The 18,016-nt window shown below is 41.5% G+C and overlaps 1 long non-coding RNA gene across 1 annotated transcript in view; it reads right to left on the reverse strand.

The window, feature by feature from the left end:
- Positions 1-15,621: 15,621 nt before the first annotated feature.
- The window catches only part of LOC102150224 (uncharacterized), a 57,982-nt gene continuing 55,587 nt past the window's right edge, over positions 15,622-18,016 (reverse strand). Inside the window, exon 8 of the long non-coding RNA XR_011434212.1 lies at positions 15,622-16,179. This is a non-coding gene — a long non-coding RNA (uncharacterized lncRNA). The remainder of the gene's footprint in view (positions 16,180-18,016) is intronic.

The raw sequence follows: 18,016 nt of genomic DNA on the forward strand, positions 1-18,016 counted from the left end.
GTCTACAGCAGGTCGGAGAAACAAGGCTGGAGCCCCAAATGAAACAAGACTGATCCCCACTCCACCTTTGGGCTTTTCCATTTTTTCAAGCTAATAAATCTCCTTTGAGTTTTGGGTCATTTTGAGCTGGATTTCTGCAATTACTTACAGCCCAAAGTATTCTGATCAATGCATGTGGCTTCAATTACCACCCATAAGCTGATGAGTTCAACTTCACATCTCCAGCGAGAACCTGCCCCCTAATCTCCAGCCCCATACGTCTGGATCCTAACTGATGTGACCCCACCACCTTGAAGGTAAGTTGAACTCACTGGGCCCCTCAAACACCTGCTCCCACTCCTCTATTCATTGATTAATACCACCATCCACCCAAACACCCTGGCCGGAGTCCTGGGGCCATCCTTGATGCCTCTCTCCCTTCTGGTAGATCCTTGCCCTATCCCCTCCATGCCCAGTGGATCACCAGATCTTGTTGCTGGTACCTTCTAAAGCTCCATAATTTATACCCCTTCTTTGCCCATTGCCACTGCCTTAGCTCATATTTTCATCATTTCTCCCCTGGATTAATACAAAAGAGTAGTTAGTTTCTCTCTCTGATCCACAGTTACAACAGTAACAAATAGAATTCTTGAGCATGGGAGCTAGGCGCTATTCAGGCACTTCACGTGTATTCATTCATTGAATCCACTCAACCACCTTTTGACTCAGGGTTAGTCCCAGATAGGAAAACAGAGGCATTGAAGGTGACAGGCAGGGACAGGATTCAAACCCACATGGTGTAATCCTTAACCATCAAACCACCCCTTTCTAATCTCATCACTGGATCAGCTAAAATCCTTTGGAGTCCCTGTTTTGCCTAAAGAGCCCCAACAATGCAATCCCGCATGCTGGCTCACACTTTCTACCTCCTCTCTCACATGCTCTGTGCTTAGATCCTTAAAATTTCCTCTTATCTTCATGTCTTGTACAGACTGTCCCTTCCACCAGGAATTTTTATTCCACACTGTGCACATTCAGATGACTAACTCCTATTCATGCTGTCAGACAGCCAAGGGTCACTTTCTCCCCAACTCTATTAGGTATTAAAAGCCAGCCCTTGCTCATCTTGCTTTTTACTTTTTACACTATAATGTGAATGTCTGTTGCCCCCCCTACTAAAACCAGGCTCCCTAGACTGTGACAACACCATACAACACTGCGTCCCTAGAGGAGGCGTATAGTGGGTCTAAATAAACAATTGTGGCCTGGATGAATTTATTACACTCGTGGCTGTCCAAAGGACAGGGACTGCCCAGTGTTGACCGTAAGATTAGGAGAAATAACCATTCTGAAGCACTGAGCTGTGAATACTAAAAATTATTTTGCAGCTTGTAAAACATTTAAAAATTACTAAAAATCTGTTGAAACTGTGAGCATTGAACCAAATAAATCTTATAACAATCTTTGTAACCAACAATTGGAAAAAGATAAAGGAAGATAATAAAAGAAATAGAACACTCCTGCCTCCATGCAAAAGTTATTAGGAGTCAAGAATTTCTCAAGGAAAGAGTCAACAAACATCTTGGCAGTGAGTTGGGAAAGTCGAATCTAGTTAAAATGATATTATCATGGAAAGGAATTGATCCAGTAGGCCAGTCTTCTAAAACTATTCAGCTCGTCTTGATGTACCCTCTGAAGGGAATATAATTTTCTCTGACTCTAACCTTGATTACCATGGGGAGAAGCCTTCAGTGGATGCTCTTGCATTGATAGATAAAACATGTGCTGAAGCGTCACGAAACACACGCACCATTCTCCGAGGATTTCATTGTTTAGTCATTCTATGGCCAACAGAATATCATGCCCTATTTCTACGAAGTGATGTTTATAAATATGGCTGATTGTGGAGTATTTGCTTAGATACTGAATTTTTACTGCCTTTTAATCAATTAGTCGTATAACACAGAAGACAGTTCATGAAAATTTTCTTTAAGAAAAAAAAAGAAGACTAGGTAAGCAATATTGTCCAGTATTCTAAATATATATAGTTCCAAGCTGTTGATAACGGGGAAACCTTGGTACGATAAGGATGTTTGGAAAAAGATTGCATGTGTATCTAAAGATGAAGGGGGAGTAATTTGAGAAAGTAACCCAATCGTACAGTGTTAGAACTAGAAGACCCCTTACAGGTCACAAGTCTTTGATTACTAACTATGTTCCCAAGGCCCAGTAAAATCAACAAAAAAGTGCAATAATATTCCAGCTACAAGCTTTTCAATCCCGTAGAATCTTATATTTAGACTTGGATGTGTTTCAGCCCTAACCAGATAAATAAGTGCTGTATTTTTAATTCTTGCAAAGCCACTAAGTCTTGGAATTTTTTTTTTTTTGAAATTATATTGAGATACACTCCCTTGACTTTTTATTCCCTGTTTACTGTTATTGCACTGTATATCAGGTAGGTTACAGGGAAACCTCGTGTCAGATTAATCCAATCTACCCGACTTTAATCTTGAGCTCTTTTATAAATCAGAGTGCAATATGTCCAAAGATTTCTCCACTACTACAAAGAAAAACTATTCCTCTTAGTGTAATAATTAAGGTAGAAGCTATAAATAAATATTTCAAATATCTTAGATTATTAGAGATTATATAGATTATTTGATTATTTTAGAATTGAAAGCATGAATAATCAACAATCTTCAATCAGAAGGTTCATTTTTGCCAGCTTTTCAATAACAGCCTATCACCACTTATTTTGCACATTTTATGCTTTCATTACCAAAATACTCGAGTGACATTTGATGCTCAGGACACCTGAGGCTGCTTATAGGAGTAAGTGAATGGTGGGAAATTGGAAAATGGGATGGCATTTAAGCTTTTTGTTTAAAAATAGGTACTTTTTAAAAAGTCAATACAATTTAAAAGAGAATATGGCAGTCATAAAAATGACTTTATGAAATTCAAAAGTGATCAAAAGGATAGTATGTTTTAGAAGGAATAAGAAGAAAATGAAAATAAGATATCCCTTCTGTTGAGACAGAATTAAGAAATAAGGTCATCAGAAGATTTTCAGGGGAAAAAAACAGACATCTCCAGTGTGTAATTTCTCACTCTATAAGTCTAAACGTGGACTATATCTAAATTTGAATTTTTAAAAAAGTATACCACACCGTCTAATAGATACAAAAGAATACCATACAGATCTGGCTCTGAAGAAACAGTATTTTAGTTGATGTGATTACAAGGGCTCTGGGAAGTTTCTGTGTGTCCGCAGAAATACCTCTCCTACCAAGTGACCTGAAGCCTAAAATTCCAGACTTTTATTTCCTTCGCTTAGAATTTATCTTGTTTTAAAACACAAAGAGCCCTAGGAAAGGTTGACTATTAAGCCAACTGTCGTTGATAGTTGAGTGTGAACTAGTTTATCATAATCTTCAAAGTGTTGAGAAGGGACAGAGAGAAATGATGAGGAATCTGGATGCTTAGGACCTAGAACGAAGAAAAACAATGAGGATGACATGAGATCCACTTCAGCGAATTCAGTATCTGGCTGAAGTTAAAGAGATTTCTAAATTTTGACCAATTTAGTAAAGATAAAGTGTTAGTGCCTCTTCAAATAACTAGACGGGTTTTAACTGCTGTTAACCTCAGGTTTGACATAGGCCCAAAGGCCTGGAAGGGAATAAACTTGGCATCCATCTTCTCTATTTCCTAGACCCCTGACCAGGTTTGTTTTGCAAAGGTCACTTAATTAGTACTCTGGGTAACAATTCTACGTTAACATTATCTTCTCTTAGATAATGATAGCATTTTGCATGTGCTAAGTAAAACAGGAATTAACAAAATTCCAATGGCTTACTTAAATGATAAATAATGAGCCATTTTAAGGAAGAGATCTCCTGGGGTGTGCGGAAAAACCTGCGGCTGAAGGCGAGCTCGCCCGGATGTGGAACTCCACACAGGCATAAACAGGAAACCCAGCGGCTCCCGTGTGGACTGACAGCCAGGCTTGGAATGGCCCAACGAAAGTGGGCATACGCTTGACTCTTGGCAAAAATTGAAGCTCTTATTTTGTTACATTTTATTTTCACATCTGTACTATCCATATTTTCCAAAATCCTATCCAATCGCTCCCAGACGTCTACGAAAAATAGCACACCTACCAACAACTGACAAAATTATCCCCCTCATCTGAATTATAGGCGGGGCATAGGATGACTTCACTGCTCTCCTCCTGCCTTCTTGACATAGCATCTAACAAAACTATTCGCCAAAAGCTTCAAACTCTTAAAAGCTCTCTGGGGAAGGCACCACGTTTCTTGCGTATTAGTATCATCATGTATATGAAATATCCCACTCCAGATTAACTTTTTATGGACAATATATTTTTCTCTAAGCTTAAACATGGGAGCTAAAACTTTGAATTTCATGTGATAATGTAAAGAAGGTCTATAACCCTATAAAAATATAGATCTAAAGCTATTCCTTATCAAATTTACTGAAATGATTGGATTTACCAGGATAATTGTGAGGACGAAAGTGTCCCCACACGGTAGAGGTGAGCCCACCCTTGCTGTGCCCATACCAGCCCCACATCAATCTTCCTTTGAGGACATTACATATCATCACTAAAATTCAGTTCTGTGTTATGGCATACGACATCGCCTGGTACTCATCTTGATCTCAACTTAAAGCAAAAGTTATTTCTGAAGAAAACAGGCCAACAAATCGTATTTTCTTAAACATTTGACTTTAAACATTTATGAGATTACCCATCTTTAAAAATACAACAGAAAACTTGAAGAATGGTAACTTAGAAATAACACAACAAACAATGTTCAATTATTTTAAACATGTATATAATTTAACCCAAAGGTGATATAAAATTGTGTTAAAATTATCTTTTATAGAAAATAATTATTTAAATTAATTACTGAGCTCGCATGTGTGAGGGTCTCTTCTGTTCTTGTTCTACTTTGAATTTTAGGGCAAATTAATAAATTGTACGCTTCTAGTATTGACTCATTTTGAGGTATGTTACAAGAAGAGAAATTGGTAGTGATTAACAAACCTGAATACAGAGGCAGTTTTTCTAGATTCTTCTTTAGTGAGAAATAAGCTGCACGTCCCTCGTTGGGGCATGGTTATTCACAGCAACACAACAAATCTTGAACAATGTAGGCAGTGCGCCTGGAATTTGTAAAGGATATGCCATAAAGAGGTCAAAGGAAGCAGACAGAAAAATGTAGGTTTATCACTCATGTATATTAATCCCCAATAAGACAGGACCTGATATCACAGCCTCTCAGAGGAAGAAAACAAAACCATTTACTGCATAAACATCCCCAGTGAGGAGCCAACGAGGCTCGGAGGCCTCGTCTGCAGAGGCAGATAGCGGGCACCCATCCGTTCATCCGTGACACACTCGCACCGGAGAAGAGGGCCTGCTTTGTGTTTATTGGGTCTGGGGCCAAGGCTGCAGTAGGAGATCAATAAAACAGAATGGGGGGCAAGTCACTTAAAGTGTCTGAAATCGCGCGACTGGTTGACATTATTCAATTTCCTAACTTAATATCCAGCTTCGCTTTGCACGAGGTGTAGACACCCAGCAACAGGAGTTTGTACCAGGCTGGTCTCCCTTGCCGACGGAGCTCAGCGCCTCTGCGGTGACAGTCTAAACGGCAGTACATGAAATCCTGGAAGTTGATGTAAACAGCTTTTAATAGCTGCTCACATTTGCCGGCTTTGTTTAGGCCATCTGGATGTTCCATTGTGTTCGGTTCAGCACGGACCGCCGCCGGGTGACAGATGATATATGTTAAGTACACGCAAAGTGCCTCGGCCCACTCTGGGGACCTGAGAGAGAACTTTTCAGTGTTTTGTGGAATATTCTGTCAGATCGCAGCCGCGTCGCCTGCATCCTTAATGGCCGCGTGCCAGAGTCCTCCGGCTTTTTTATCAAAGGAGAGTTTTGCTTTTACTGTTGGAAAGGTTAAGGAAAACTATGCCAAAGTTCTTCCAGGCAGCTTGGAGAGCACAGGCTGCCAGGAATGATTTTCGATATAGAGGAGAGAAGAAAGGCCCGCGGATCCTAAGAGAATGCAGGCTTTGCTGGTTTAATATGCAATATGTCTGACATACAAACCATTAAAACACTGCTCTAGAAAATCTCGCCAATAAACATAAAGCGGCTCGTGTTCTGAAAAGGGGGAATTATCCCTCAAAAGCACGTTCCCCTCCACCTCCACTGACCACTGCCCGTGTGCAACTGCGTATGCATGTGTTCACCTTCGAACGCAAGGCAGCCTTCTGGAGTCCATCCTGATGTTGTCTGCAGAATTATGCAAGAGTGAGAGACACCTCTACAAACACGACTACGTGTAAAATTTACACGAGCACAGTTGGTGCCCCCAGAGCAAAGTAAGGGCTTAGAAATCCACCCTGACTCACTTAGCAGCCAGTGTGGCTTTATTGAATCATCTGTGAAGCACCGAATTTGCACATCTGGAGCTCCTTGCACCATGGCTGTCACTCCCCCTGGGTGACACTGGAGGATGTGGTGGTGATGAGGTTGGGAGTGTTTGAGATGAAAATACTGCTCCGTTGTTTTGGGATTTTTTGTTTTCATTATGTCCATTTAAAAATGGCTTAATCAGTGGAATTTCACTTTACTGCAGAAGACGTAGAAACTGGATCATGTCTATACAACAACTTAGCTCAGGTGGCTCACATCAGAAACAGAACAATACCCTCTTGTGTTGGAGTCCTGCCGAATCTCAATGGACAGCAAAAATGAGGGGCAGATATTTCACGTTTAAGTGAAATCTATGATTTAGGTATCCCTGGATACAAGATTTAGATAAGATGTGGCTCTAACAAGTACAATTGTCCTTTCCTCCTATATCTTGAGTCATGTAACGTAGGTGAGGACAAGCCTGCAGGAAGAGAAGAGAAGATAGAAGGGCATAGACGAGTCTGTGAAACGGATTACAGTGCACTGTCCCAGAGTTCTTCCAGGGACTTAACAAGGCAACGTGTGCAAAGATGCCCAGGACAGAGTAATTTCAACAAGTGTTGGTTGAAAAATTATCATTAGAAAATCTATACTGAAAAATTGATTATGTGGAGTTGTTATATTGGCAAGTAAAAACCCACAACGCTGTTTTTAAAAATACATTAATAAATGGGTAAGTTATATTTTTGAGAGAGTTCTCTTTGCTCTGTTGAACAATTTATACCAAATATTGTAAGTCCTATTTATGGATTAATTATGTACCAAAAGCAAGGTAAACCTTCCAATAGCTTCTAAAGATTGCCTTTATCTCCTAACTCTTTTCATGATTACAAATTAAACCAAGAAACTCTATTCAAGAGTTGAAAAGAAAAAAGCACAGAGAAATGTACACCTGTTAAATAAAATTTATACGTACGTTATTGTGTACTTTGAAAGTATCACTTTGAGAATAATCTTTAAAGTGCCTAGAACAGTGCCTGGCACCTTATAGAAGCCCAGTGAATATTCACTGAATGAATGAAAGAGCTCTGAAAGGTCTCAGATACATAATGCTACAATACAGCAATCTCAATTTTCAGCAAACATCAAACACGATTGTCACAACAAAAGACACTATGAGTATCTAACGTAACAACATACAACAATAGAAACGACCAAGTAGTTAGAACTTTCTGAAACAGTGTGGCTCCTTTTCATCAGAACTTAACTGATTTTCAAGTGATGGTGAAGCAGATATTGATTAAACAATTGTTAAGATTATTTTTAAATCCATGGTTTTACTTCCCATTGCATCTTACATTATAGATTATAGATTTCAAAACGCTTTCAAACTCACTATCTCATTAAAAATGACCCATCTTCATGCCCTTTTCTCTGAAATAAAACACAACTTAAAGCATATTGTTTAAAGAATAACTAGATAGTTGAATTATTAGAATCTCCTTTGATTTTTCCATTCTCTCTCAAATTAAAGCAGAACCAAATAATGTATGTTATGTTATACAAAGGGATCGAATAAACGGTTTCAGTGGCAAATTGTACCCTCCAAAGATGGCCACGACATCTCATTCCACAAACTCTCTGACACTCTGGTCTTCATGCTCCTCCCTTCAAGAGGTGGGTCTACGTTCCCTCCCCTTGAACCTGAGCAGAACTTTATGACAACTTCAACCAAGAATATAGCAGAAAGGATGCTATGTGACTTCTGAGGCTAGAATTTTAAAATGCCATGCACTTCTGCCTTGTTCTCTTGGGACACTCACTCTTGGAACCCAGCCGCCATGTTGGAAGGTAACCCAAGCAGCCTAGGGGAGGCCCAGGTGGAGTGGCCCCTGGCCCATAGGCCCAGCTGAGTTCTGAGCTTGTCACCAACTTGTCAACCACATGAGTGAAAAGATCCTTTATCCCTCTGTCCAGCTGCCCCAGCTGACAAACCCCACCCAAAATGAAGATTCACAAACAAAATATGATGTCTTCGCTTTAGACCACTAAGGGTAAAGGGGTGGCTTGTTATGCAGAAATAAACAGAATTTCAAGGATTAGAATTCTAAGATTCTGCAAAGCTATTGAATGTTCATTATTTATAACATTTTGCTTAAGTGGTTGGAAGAGTACAGTTACTATGTGGGGCTTGTTAGAAACAGTGGATTAAATTTTAGACCTAACAAGCTGGACTGAAGTCCTCCTCTGAACTCCACATTTCCCTTCCCACCACATACAAGTCACAGTTTCGGGGTTACTTCTGTTTCCGGAAGCTACCCACGACAGAGGCTGTGCAACAACGTTGCTTCAGATAATTAGACCGTGTAAATATTATTAAGTCAGTTGAGTAACTGAGCCAGAAGTTTATAAAAAAAATATATAAAAAATACTTTTCTGAGATACGGAACTTGGTGGTTGATCAAATGAAAGAATATAAATGGAAAAACACTTTGGAAAACGTAACACATTCTACTAAGAGAAATTGAGATTAGAAAAAAAAGATTTATCATTTCAAAGTCTAATAGTTAGCTCCAGTTAGATATACATGATCAGAACATTGTAAATAATACATTTATAAATTCATTAATCCTTTTTAAAATTCCAGACTAATGAAAAATAGTGCATTTTTAAACAGCTACCCTGGCAGCAGGGGACTAGATTAGATGACCTCTTAAAGTTCTTTTCAGGGCCTATGGATCTGAGAAATACAAGCTGCCTGGCTATCTATAGACACCAGCTCACAGAGGATTTTAAATCTAGATTCAATTACTTAAATTCCATGTGTTATACAAAAATAAAAAAAAAAAGGTCCCTCTCGCCCCCATATCAATGAAGTAATAATTAAATCGTTTCATGACAAATAGCATTCATGTGAAGATCATTAATTTCTCAAAAACGTGAACATTATTTGACTCTGTTTTATAGATTATCACTATCTTCAATTTTTACAATGTAACAATCTTATAATAGCTACAAGAGAAAGTGCGATTATAAATTAATAGAATGTAGTCTTCAAGAGAGCATATTCCTAAACAATCATATTTCATGCAGGTCCCAAAAACAAGTAGTAAATATTTCTTCAAATCGTGTTGAAGATATCTTACGGAGGGGATTTTTAAAGCGTTAAATGGCACCATATGAATATTCATGACTTCATCTGCATAAGCACTGGAAAAGCCTTACTTGACTCCTCAATTTTCTGTACGAATATGTGTTTAAATATTTGCTACCTCGGAAACAAAAACAGCAACTCACTGGATACTGAAAAAATTAAAGCAAAACATAAAAAGCAAATTTTGATCAAACGTAGCCGTAGGAGGGAGCTGTTAATTCGAAAGCATGGGCGCTATAAAATGTCATGTCACCTAGTTTTTTAAAAAGTGAAGATGCCAATTCTGCTGATGAAGATATTGTTTTTCTCCTCTTGTGTCCTATTCATTATGCAAGGCTGCAGAATATGAAGTGTCGATGTGCGATCCGGGCCATCTAATGATCTCCCACACCTGCTCGTCTGGTACAATTTTAATTAACACTCCAAGGAGGTTTGTCAAGAGTAATCAAAAACATTGTCGCTTATAAAGCTGTGGCAAGAAATCAATAGTTTTCATCAGAAAAGGTGAGGTCTGGCATAACTGAACCATTTAATTGCTTCATTCCAATAAACAAAAACTGCACATTTTAATGACTTGATTCTCGAGATCAATACCCCACCGCGGATTGCATTAAACAGCAACATGTGGGGGGATATTCGGAGTCATTTCCATTCCGAAAGCAGCATTCCTCTTCTTTATTTCATCCCGAGTGGCAATCGGTGGCTGCTCCTCTGCGGGGCTATGATTTATATCCGATGAGTGACCTCTAGGGCGGTAAGACTAAAACGGGTGACTAGTTCTCAATGGTAAGCTCCTGGCACTTGACAAAGTGCCCGAAGCAGAATGAATTTACTTCTCTTTTCCTCAATCATCAACAGGGTCTGCCCTGACCCCCGTTCTGACTCCTATAACAAGATCTCCTGTCGCTGCCTGAAAAATTTACTGTCGCCTCTCCTTCTCATTGAGCCCGAGTGAGTACTTCTGTCACCTTCAGTGAACTGCGTCGGCAGGAGATTTAACTAAACACCAGTCCTAGTTTAAAAACTAAATAAGTGCGTTTCCTATAAAGCAGGCGGCGGCCAGAGGCCTCCGTTTCCAAACGGCGTGAATTTCTAAAATGTTAAATCTTTCTTTGTGCCGCCTTTAATGCAGAGCGACATTGGGGGTCGCAAACTCATTTATTCGTGCAGTGCCATGAAGGGGAAGACCTTGTTAGAACCGCGGCCCTTAAGAACTATCTGTTTACCGCTGGTTGCCATTAGCAAGCTGAGATCTACATAGCATTTAAGTCGTTTTGAAAGTTGCTCGAAAATGGAAATTCTGAACTGTTGAAAATATTGCACATGATATGCATAAACGGAATAAATACACAGGCATACAAGAGGAAATCAGATGAAACATTTTAAGCCCTCCAATGCACCCAGGCATCCAACTTCGTAGCACCATTTTAAAATATATTGTCAATAAAGACTTTTCAACAATGACTTCAAAAATATCCAGATATTAAGTATCAGTGTATTATAACATTCACCAGTAAAACATACACAGAAAGCATAAACCCACATTTCTGTAATGTCCCTGATTTTAATAATCAGCGTAAAATAGTTAAGCAATCAAAATGAACATTTGCAAACCCCCGTGTCAACAACGAGGCAATTAAAAGACTGAAGTTTGATGCTTTCCTGCATCACACTAAAGCCTTACGCAAAATTTCCACTCCCTCTTTAATTTTCAATTCTTCTACCCTCCCTGCTTCACAGCTCCTGGCTATTGGCTTTTACAATCTGTCCCTAGGGAGTGAGGAGTTATTACCCCTGTCGATGGAAGAGAAAGGGATGTTATTCCCTTGTCACCCTCTTCGGCTCCAGCAGATTCCAAGCACTGATGTATAGCTTTCATTGGAGAAAGGCGGCCAAGATGCTCTCAGTCCTCAGGCCTGTCAGATCCATCTACCTGTGCCACTGATATTACTTACTGGAGTCAGAGTGACACTCGGTGTCCCCAGAAGCAACCGAAAAAGTCCAGGTACAAACACCTCACGGGCCTTTCTGCTCCTGGGGGTGAGCACCACAGCCGACCCCCGGGTCTCCTGCAGAAGGGGCGCTATACCGTCGCATCTTTGGCATAACGATACATGCAAATGTTTATCCGCCAAATCCTTCGGAATTGTACCAAGTTCATTTTTTAGGGCACGGAGTATAAAATAAACATTGTGACAACTTACTTTCGAAAAAGCCGAGGGAAGCTAATTAGAAACGTTTGGGATGCTGCCCCACTCATTCACGCTGTTTTCAACCATTTCATTCTCCTCGTTGCTGTGATTTCATCATTATATCGTGACAGTTAAGAGGCTGGAAATCTCTACTTAACTCACCATTTTCAGGCCCACATTTCTCTCTCTCATATTTTTTTTTTATCTTTAAAGATTGACACCCGGGCTAACAACTGTTGCCAACTGTTGCCAATCTTTATTTTTTTTTTCTGCTTTATCTCCCCAAACCCCCACTGTACACAGTTGTATATCTTAGTTGCAGGTCCTTCTAGTTGTGGGATGTGGGACGCCGCCTCAACGTGGCCTGGTGAGCGGTGCCATGTCCACGCCCAGGATCTGAACCCTGGGCCGCCGCAGCAGAGCGTGAGAACTTAACCACTCGGCCACGGAGCCGGCCCCTCTCTCTCATATTGAAAATATGAATAACTATTTCCATTAATTGTCAAAAAAAATCACCATTTGCAAAATGATTAAAAATGTTTATTATCAAACAATAATACTTTACATGGCTAGAAAATACATATTAATTTTTAGAATTCAGTCATGAGTTCCCCATCCTAAGAAATGTCTAGTCAGGAATCTAGGCCATGAGACTTTTCATACAAAAGCATGTAGAGCATTTTCTTCTTTTTGTCTTTGGCTTCACCCCACGTCTGTCCTCTCCCGACCTGTCTCTGGCCTGAGGTGGGTAAGCAGTGGGGCTCAGCAAAATCGTCCGCATGTGGAGCCTGCTCTGACCTGCCTGTGAGTTAGGCGACCCATGGCCTGGCGAGGTCAAGGTCAGAGCCACTGTGGGCTGGGCAGTGGACTCCAAGATCCTTTGATCATAAGCCCTTAGCAGGAGAAAGTTTTGAGCTGACACCCTCAACATATGCATATTTACTCATCTCTAAATTATATACATCTACAGGTCCCAAATCCCCATCCGAAATCTCAGAACCAAATGTGCTTCCAAATTTCTCCGATTTAGGCAAGGTAATAGAGAGCATCCACGATCCGTCATACGACATTCCCACGGGGTCCTAGGACTCGGTAAGGAAACACATCAAGACTTCTGCAGAGAAACGTAGGATTATTCTGATGATGCGCACCAGTTGTGCTAAATAAAAGCTAGAAATCAATTCAGGTCAGTTCAGGCTGAGTCCCAAGTGAACCACAAAATCACTTCTGGCTTTCAGAGCTTTTCGGACACCAGGATCGTGGATAAGGGATGGTGGACCTTTACCTCCATATTAGGTATGGCAGAAAACACACGCCAAAAAGTAAATAAAAGGGAGATGAGATAAAAAGAGAAAAGGAAGCCCTAAAATTTTCCTTTTGTATGTCCACAGTGCACACACTTCATTTTGGAAAACTCTAGACACTAGGAAGACCCCTGTTCTTGAGCGAGGCTACAAGGGGTGCGTGTACAGTTGAAAATGTCCCTGGCAGAATGAGCTCATCTTCAGGATTCAGGGCCCCGGGACCATCCAGAGTTCTCCTCCCGTTACAGCAAATGCAAGCCTTCACCTCTTGCACAGTGAGAAGGGCCCAGCCAGTCCTCCCAGACCTTCAGCCCTTTAAGGATGCACAGCATCTCGGCAGGTAGACTTACCTATAATCAGGAGGAGAGAGGAGGGGTGCTCATGGCTTGCAGATACACTGGTGAATTGAAGAAAACAATTCTTCTGTCAAACGGATTTGTTTATTAATGACCAGACAACACGCTCCCATCGTTTAAACTTTGCGTTTGCTAAAACTCCTCCAAGCGGCGAGGATTAACACCAATTTTATTTCTCTAGAATGGACCCAGCTTTACCATTTCTGGTAGCAATATTTTAGTATGAGTCAATAATCTATTTCCCAGAGTGACCTCTGTTACCCCCAAGGGGCCCGGTGAATTGAGGAGTAAAAAAGGCTGAAGCACGTGGATAAAGGGGATGTTTTTTTACTTGAAATCCTCAGTGAAGTAAGGTTAAAATTGTAACATAAAGCACTTTCCACCAAGAACTACCATCCATCATAAGTGGCTCTTCCTTCAACCCTGATGGTCAAGTTCTCGTCCAGCCTTACCCACATTTTCTTTTCACAGGAAGAACCATAAGGAGGCCACATGAAGGATTAGGGATGTCAGGGAACACCCAGACCACTCCTCCTTGTGATAATTGCCTTTCCTCTACTTTCTTCCTCTGGCTTCCATTTATTCTGCCTCAGGATGTAGGACCACAAGGGCAGTGCTTGCCCATCACGGGTTGATATCCCAGTGACAGTCCTGAAAACTCAAGCAGAGAGTAGACCCCACCGCCCACCCCTCTCCCATCGCCCCCCATCCCTCTGGTTCCCCCCTGTAGGGCCCCGGGCCTTACGGGACAAAACAGAATCTTTGTTGATGAATGCAGAAAGTTTTAGGAATTCACACCAGCTGTGTTCTTATTCACAAATACCTCAGTTTGACCCTCGCAAGTACCAATTAAAGTAGGTATTACCAAAGCTGTTTGAACTCTAGTCAACATGACATGCCTGGAGGAATTCCATTTGCATATAATTTGTGCTTACTTAACGTCAGCGTTTATAAAAACATCCTGAGCCTCTTTTTCTTTTCAACCAAGAGAGTCTTTTTACACCCAGAATTTTGAGACACCCCCAAGAGCCCTAAGCAGCCTGAGGCCCATGTATAAAAACTGCCTTAAATACAGAATGTGTCCTAAAGGGCAACAAATGTGGAGACTTGCATTCTCCCACAAAGGTCTCCTGGCAAAAAGTGGGATGGATATTGTTTTTGTGTCTCTGTTGTGAAATGGATTTCTTAGCTTATTATGTTTTTGTCTCTCATTCATGTCACAGATTTAGAAAAAAAAAAAAATCCTCATAGTGTAAGGACAACGTCTGATTCAGACTGGATGGCCCGGTGAAATCACTTATGGGACATCTTCAGAGTGTCAGACTGATTCCAGACACATTCTCAGCAGGTAAGTGAGTCACTCCCATGGACGGAGAGATGCACAAATAAATAATCCATCTCGTCCACGGTGGTACCTTGACTTCTAGAGCAATGCTGGCCAATAGAAATTTGCCAGCCATATTACATACAAAATTTTAAATTTACTTGTAGCCACATTAAAAAAAAAGTAAAGAGAAACGTGATATTTTAATAATATATTTTATTTAATCCATAATATTATTATTTCAACATATGATTTACATTAAAAAATTATTAATGAAGCATTTTATGACCTTTTTTCATCCTACATCTTCAAAACGCAGTCTATTTTTTATGCTCACAGCCTATCTCGATTTGAACTGCAAATTTTCGTAGGAAATAGTGGCTATGTATTTAGGTTTCGTAAAATCTAAAGTTGGAAATGTAGGCTCACATACTCAAGTCGTTCCGAACCGTACTTAAAGGTTTTCCAATAAGAGACACGAGTTACCGGTTTTTTCATTTTCATTTTCATTAATTAAAACTTAAAAATCAGTTTCCTAGTTACAACAGGTACCTTTTAAGCGCCCAGTGGCCTCCTGTGGCTGGTGGGTTCTGAGGGGGGACCTGGCAGTCCTGGGGGCGCACGTGAGGACTGGGAGCCGCCAGTGAGCCCCACCAGTCCTCCCCCCCGACGGCCCCTCATCCCAGGAGCCAACCCAGGTCCAGTTACGTCCTCAGCTCTCTGAGCGAGATTCCCAGCTACCATACTGTCTGTGGGATATTTGCGGGGATGACTTCCCTTGCGTCTTACCAGGTCCCCTTATAAGACTCCGTCTCAGTCAGCGTTTGATCAGGAAGCAGAGCCACGATGAGTGTCGTGGACTAAGGATTTATTGCAGGGCACACACATCGCACGGGTGGGGTGAGTGGTGAAAGATCTTAGAAGTGTCACTAACCAGCCCTCCTGAAGCTTTGGCATAGGTGGACAGTCGGGGCTTCCAGGGCCCTCTAGAAACCAGGCACACAGCTGCTCCCGGCAGGCGTGAAGACGAGCTGGCGGAGAATCTTAGAAGGCTGCTGCCTGCACCTGGCGCTGGGCCCGCCCCTGCTCTTGTGGGCATGGCCGGCTGGACGGCAGAAGAGCCAGAAGCCGAGTGGAGGAGAGCAAGCATCAGCTGGAAACTGCCAGTCGCTCCGTGTCTGTCCCTCACGCTGGCCGTCTCCGCCGACCCACAGAGAGCAAAGGCTGCTGGCTCACTTCGCCTTCTAAATCACGCACCACTTTCTCTCTCTTTCAGTCGGTTCTTCCCAAAGCCACACAGGGAAGGGGACTCTGGGAATCGAAGGTCCAGCTCAGCCAAGCCAACACCACACGAAACCACCACAGTCTCCGTGAAGTTTTTCTCAACTCTCAGCATACAGTCAAGCATTTCTTCTAAGAAAAGAGTTTGCTTTTGCCTCATGGACACCATGAACCATCTAACTCATCACTTGTCTCTCTTTGTGGTGACTGCTAGGAAGCTCTGAACTAGATTTGCAGACCCCTTCTCACAAGTGTATGGGTCAAGACATGCATTTTGCATGCTAATGTCCCAGCTTTATTTTATTTTTCTAGTTGCCCCCTCTTCTCTCGTTTATTTGTGTAATCCTGTTATGCGTGTTTTTACAAGTTGTGCCGAATGATTTTTCACAGGGAAAGTATATAAATAAAGGGATGGATGGAGAAATAGAGACAGGCAGACAGAGGCACAGATGGACCTGGCTGCAGCCGACCCCTCCAAGCTTGTCGGACTCCACTCTTCTCTCGCTGCTCCAGCTAAACCGGCCTCGTTCCTCAAACACACCAACCTCCTCCCATTTCATGACCACTGGGGTCACGGTGCACCCTCCCAGAAGCATGGTTGGTTCCTTTGGCTACATGAAGACTGCTCTATCTAAAATAGAACCCCCCCACCGACACTGTTACTCTCTGTTCTATCATGCTTTTTCCTCCAATTTTTGTTTTAAAATTACCTACACTTTGATGTTCTCTCAAATAATTTACCACTAATAATTTTTTCAAAAGAAGTTGGGGGGGGGGGTGTACCATGTTCAATCAATTTTACTTATTCAAATGGTTTGGGCAAAGGGTAAGTTCTCTTTTCATGTCTCTCCTCCCACCAGAAGAGCAGTGGTAGGGGTTTTCATAAACATTTGAGCTTGTGTCATTATTCCCTGCTGCTACGGTGTCGGGGGGAAGACTGGCACAGTTTGGGTTTATTTGGGAGTTAGTTGTTCCAAACCTGTGCTGTTGGCCAGCCCCATCCCCATCCAATTCCTTTTTTTTCTTTTTGAGGAAGATTAGTCCTGAGCTAACATCTGCTGCCAATCCTCCTCTTTTTGCTGAGGAAGACCGGCCCTGAGCTAACATCCGTGCCCATCTTCCTCTACTTTATATGTGGGATGCCTACCACAGCATGGCTTGACAAGTGGTGCCATGTCCCCACCCAGGATCCAAACCGGAGAACCCCAGGCCACCGAGAAGCAGAATGAGTGAACTTAGCCGCTGTACCATGGGGCCGGCCTCCCCATGCAATTCTTTTAACAGAGAAATCAAAAGCGGAATATGAGGAACCTGAAAGTGTTTTCACAAATGGTGTTTGCCATCCACGTCAATCCTATTTTTTCAAGGGAAATTTTAATATTCCTTCTCTTGATTGGAATGATACAAGACAAGTCTCCGGCATATTCTAGCAACTATCCCTGGAAATTCTAACGGCCAAGAAGGCTGGTGCTTATTTTTAGTAGCATGTAACTTTCACATTAGATGTTGCCCTGACCCACGTTCATACCACAAATTAAACAATTTGAGAATATTTGTATTAAGATCAAGTTAAAAAAAACTCATTAAAAACATATCTATAAAAGGATAAATACTGTATGATTTCACTTACATGAGGTTCCTAGAGTAGTCCAATTGACAGAGACAGAAAGTAGAATGGTGGCTGCCAGGGGCTGGGGGAGGAGAATGAAGTTGGTGTTTAATGTGGACAGAGCTTCCGTTTGGGAAGATGAAAAAGTTCTGGAAATGGATGGTGGTGATGGTTGCACAACAATGTGAATGCGCTTAATGTCGCTGAACTTACAACACCTAAAAATGGTTAAAATGGTAAATCTTATGCATATTTTACCACAATAAAGCTGTTGAGTCTGCCCCAGTACACGAAGGTACTTGGCCTGCCTTTATACTTTATAGTAGGCTGGATAATGGCCCAAAAAAGACATCCACGTCC

This window comes from Equus caballus, chromosome 30 (assembly GCF_041296265.1).
Source record: "Equus caballus isolate H_3958 breed thoroughbred chromosome 30, TB-T2T, whole genome shotgun sequence".
NCBI classification, from domain to species: Eukaryota; Metazoa; Chordata; class Mammalia; order Perissodactyla; family Equidae; genus Equus; species Equus caballus.